Here is a 5,168-nt window from a genome sequence, read left to right as displayed (position 1 = left end):
ACCACCGGATGCAGCATGCAATCCAGTCAGATTCTGAGAAATCATATTGACTTGCTGAGTCAATATTTTGTTCTGAGCCAATATGTCATTCAGAATATCAATCTCAAGAACTCCTTTCTTCTGAGTCATCCCATTATTCACAGGATTTCTTTCAGAAGTGTACATGAACTTGTTATTTGCAACCATCTCAATGAGTTTCTGGGCTTTTGCAGGCATTTTCAGATGAAAGGATCCACCAGTAGAATGATCTAGTGACATCTTTGACATTTCAGACAGACCATCATAGAATATACATATGATGCTCCATTCTGAAAACATGTCAGAAGGACACCTTTTGGTTAATTGCTTGTATCTTTCCCAAGTTTCATAGAGGGATTCACCTTCCTTCTGTCTGAAGGTTTGGACGTCCACTCTGAGCTTACTCATCTTTTGAGGTGAAAAGAATTTGGTCAAGAAAGCATTGACCAACTTGTCCCAAGAGTTCAGGCTTTCTCTAGGTTGTGAGTCTAACCATGTTCTAGCTCTGTCTCTTACAGCAAAAGGGAAAAGCATAAGTCTGTAGACCTCAGGATTAACCCCATTGGTCTTAACAGTATCACAGATCTGCAAGAATTCAGATAAGAACTGATGAGGATCTTCTGATGAAAGTCCATGAAACTTGCAGTTCTGCTGTATTAGAGAAACTAATTGAGGCTTAAGCTCAAAGTTGTTTGCTCCAATGGTAGAAATTGAGATGCTTCTTCCATATAAGTTGGAAGTTGGTGCAGCGTAGTTACCAAGCATCTTACTTACATCTCTGGCATTGTTGTTATTTTCGGCTGCCATGTCTTCTTCTTTTTCGAAAATTTCTATCAAGTCCTCTCCAGAGATTGTGCTTTGGCTTCTCTTAGCTTCCTCTTCAGAGTCCTTTCAGGTTCAGGATCGGCTTCAAGAAGAATATCTTTATCCTTGTTCCTGCTCGTGTGAAAAAGAAGAGAACAGAAAAGAAGAGGAATCCTCTATGTCACAGTATAGAGATTCCTTTATGTGAGTAGAAGAAGAGAAGAATGAGGTAGAGAGAAAATAAAGGGAATTCGAACACAGAGAAGGAGAGAAGGTTCGAATTTTAGGAAGGAGAGAAGTGTTAGTAAATAAATAAATAGAAAGAGATGAGAGAGAAGAGAAATTCAAATATTAAATAAAAGAAAAGGAAAAATATTTTTGTTTTTATTTTAAATATTAGTTAGTATTCAAAAATTAAGAAAGGGATAAAATAAAATAAGAGTTTAAAACAATTAGTTAATTAAAGAGGTTTTTGAAAAAGTTGTTAGTCGTTTTTGAAAATTAGAGAGAGAAAAGTAGTTAATTGAAAAAGATTTGAAAATAAATTTTGAAAAGATAAGAAGTTAGAAAAAGATTTTGAAATTAAGTTTTGAAAAAGATATGATTTAAATTTATTTTGAAAAAGATTTGAAAAAGGAATTTAAAAAAGATTTGATTTTGAAAATTAAAGTTGATGACTTGATTAACAAGAAACTAAAAGATATGATTCTAAAATTTTAAAGATTGAACATTTCTTAACAAGAAAGTAACAAACTTGAAATTTTTTGAATCAAATCCTTAATTGTTAGCAAGGTTTTCGAAAATATGAATTAAAAATAAGAAAAAGATTTTGAAAATCAATTTTTAAAATTTTTGAAAATATTAAGAAGAAAAATGAAAAAGATTTGATTTTTGAAAAAGATTTGAAAAGATAGAATTTTTAAATTGAAATTTTGACTTGACTAACAAGAAATAACTAAATTTTAAAAAATCTTTGACTAAGTTAACCCAAAATTTCGAAATTTATGAGTGAAATAAGGAAAAGATATTTTTTATTTTTTGAATTTTAATGAGGAAAGAGAAAAACAACAAATTGACTCAAGACATGAAAAATTAAGATCAAAACAAAGAAAACATGCAAGAACACTTTGAATGTCAAGATGAACACCAAGAACACTTTGAAGATCATGATGAACATCAAGAACATATTTTTGAAAAATTTTTAAGAATAGAAACGCATGCAAGACATCAAACTTAGAAATTTTTAATGCTTAGACACTAACAAATTTAAAATGCATATGAAAAATAAGAAAAGACTCAAAACAAGAAAATCGCAAGATCAAACAAAGACAATCATCAAGAACAACTTGAAGATCAAGAAGAATATATGCATGAGTTTTCAAAAAATGCTAGAAAAATAAAAACATGCATTGACACCAAACTTAAAATTTGACTCTAGACTAAAAAAAACACAAAAAATTTTGATTTTATGATTTTATTAAATTTTTTCAAAAAATTTTTGGAAAAACGAAAAAAAAGAAAAAAATTTTTTTGAAAGATTTTTGAAAACTTTTTGAAAATAAAATAAAGGTTGAAACAAGAAGAAAATTACCTAATCTAAGCAACAAGATGAACCGTCAGTTATCCAAACTCGAACAATCCCCAGCAACGGCGCCAAAAACTTGGTACGCGGAATCATGATTTTGCACTTTTTTTTACAACTCTGCCCAGCTGACCAGCAAGTGCATTGGGTCGTCCAAGTAATACCTTACGTGAGTAAGGGTCGATCCCACGGAGATTGACGGCTTGAAGCAAGCTATGGTCATCTTGTAAATCTTAGTCAGGCGGATTCAAATGGTTATGAGATTTTGATAATTAAAAGATAGATAAAGCGGAAAATAAAATAAAGTTACTTATGTAGTTCCTTGGTGGGAATTTCAGATAAGCGTTTAGAGATGCTTTGTTGCCTCTGAACCTCTGCTTTCCTATTGTCCTCATCCAATTATGTGTACTGCCTTCCATGGCAAGCTGTATGTTGGTGGATCACCGTTGTCAATGGCTACCATCCGTTCTCTCAGTGAAAACATGTCCTCTACGGTTTCCCGCATGGCTAATCAGTTGTCGGTTCTCGAACGTGCCGGAATAGAATACATTTATTCTTTTGCACACTGTCACTGCGCCCAACAGTCACGAGTTTGAAGCTCGTCATAGTCATCCCATCCCGGATCCTACTCAGAATACCACAGACAAGGTTTAGACTTTTCGGATCTCAAAAATACTGCCAATTGATTCTAGCTTATACTACGAAGGTTCTAACGTCATGGATTAGAATGCTCGACTGTCAGGAGAGGTGATCCAGATCCGTGAGTCAGAGACCAAAGAGAGTATACTCCAGCTGTCGTCCAATGACTACGTTAAAAATCATGTAGATCACTTTGTGGTTGTCAGGCACGCGAATCTTGGCTAAGCGAGTAACGAAGATTGGGTGATTGTCACGGGTCACCCCTTCATTCTAACTTAAATGAATTAAGTACGAGAGTATATCTTGGAGGAGAAGTAGGCGTGAATTGAATAGAAAAACAATAATACTTGCATTAATACTCGAGGAACAGCAGAGCTCCTCACCTTAATCTGTGAGGTGTAGAAACTCCACCGTTGGAAAATACATAAGAACAAGGTCTAGGCATGGCCGAATGGCCAGCCTCCCAAATGGAATAATACAATCGAAATAGGGTTCAAAGACCTGATCTAAGGATCAAAGAATGGTCCAAAATATGTGAATACAATAGTAAAAAGTGCTATTTATACTAAACAAGTAAACTAGGTTTACAGAAAATGAGTAGATAGTGCAGAAATCCACTTCTGGAGCCCACTTGGTGTGTGTTTGGGCTGACCATTGAAGCTTTCACATGCATAGGCTCTTCTTAGAGTTCAAACTCTAGTTTTGGTGCCAGTTTGGGCGTTTAACCCTAGCTTTGGTGCCAGTTCTGGCGTTTTACGCCAGAAAATGGTCTTTGGTGGGCGTTTGGACGCCAGTTTGGGCCATCAAATCTCGAGCAAAGTATGAACTATTTTACATCGATGGAAATCCCAAGATGTATACTTTCCAACGCAATTGAGAGCACGCCAATTGGGTTTCTGTAGATCCAGAAAATCCACTTTGAGTGCAGAGAGGTCAGAATCCAACAGCATCTGCAGTCCTTTCTCAGCCTCTGAATCAGATTTTTGCTCAGATCCCTCAATTTCAGCCAGAAAATACTTGACATCACCGAAAAATACACAAACTCATAGTAATGTCCAGAAATGTGATTTTTTCATAAAAACTAATAAAAATATACTAAAAAGTAACTAAAACATATTAGAAACTACATAAAAATAATGCCAAAAGCGTATAAATTATCCGCTCATTAGTCACGCGGAGAGAAAGCTAAGTGTGTATATATATATATATATATATATATATATATATCACTGTACAACAAAATAACTGGTGCACGAATTTATGATTCGCACAACTAACCAGCAAGTGCACTGGGTCGTCCAAGTAATACCTTACGTGAGTAAGGGTCGATCCCACGGAGATTATTGGTTTGAAGCAATCGATATTTATTTTATTAATCTTAGTTAGGATGTCAAAGTGTTTAAAATTGTAAGTTGGAATTATTAGATTTGATTATAAAAATAAAAGAGAATAACAGTGTTACTTGTTGTGCAGTAATGAGAAATATGTTGGAGTTTTGGAGATGCTTTGTCCTTTGACTTCAACTCTTCCTTGAAATCCTTCAATACACGCAAGGCTCCTTTCCATGGCAAGCTCTATGTAGGGTGTCGCCGTTGTCAATGGCTACTTCCCATCCTCTCAGTGAAAACGTTCCTATGCTCTGTCACAGCACGGCTAATCATCTGTCGGTTCTCAATCAGGTTGGAATAGAATCCATTGATTCTTTTGCGTCTGTCACTAACGCCCAGCCCTCAGGAGTTTGAAGCACGTCACAGTCATTCAATCCCAGAATCCTACTCGGAATACCACAGACAAGGTTTAGACTTTCCGGATTCTCATGAATGCTGCCATCAATCCGGCTTATACCACGAAGATTCTGATTAAGGAATCTAAGAGATATTCATTCAATCTGATGTAGAACGGAGGTGGTTGTCAGACACACATTCATGAATTGAGGAAGGTGATGAGTGTCACGGATCATCACCTTCTTCACAATTAAACGCAAATAAACATCTTAGATAAGAACACACGTGTTTGAATGGAAAACAAAGGAATTGTATTAAATCATCGAGACGCTGCAGAGCTCCTCACCCCCAACAATGGAGTTTAGAGACTCATGCCGTCAAAAGTATGTAATTTAGATCTG

At 35.4% G+C, this 5,168-nt stretch overlaps 1 non-coding gene across 1 annotated transcript; it reads left to right on the top strand.

The window, feature by feature from the left end:
• Positions 1 to 316: 316 nt before the first annotated feature.
• LOC130958915 (small nucleolar RNA R71) lies at positions 317 to 420 on the top strand. Its single transcript, XR_009078016.1, has one exon. It is a non-coding gene; the product is annotated as a small nucleolar RNA R71 (small nucleolar RNA).
• Positions 421 to 5,168: the final 4,748 nt, after the last annotated feature.

Source organism: Arachis stenosperma, chromosome 10 (assembly GCF_014773155.1).
Source record: "Arachis stenosperma cultivar V10309 chromosome 10, arast.V10309.gnm1.PFL2, whole genome shotgun sequence".
In the NCBI taxonomy this organism is placed as follows: Eukaryota; Viridiplantae; Streptophyta; class Magnoliopsida; order Fabales; family Fabaceae; genus Arachis; species Arachis stenosperma.
The sequence above is the reverse complement of the archived record's forward strand: the minus strand, read 5'-3'. Positions and strand labels throughout refer to the sequence as shown.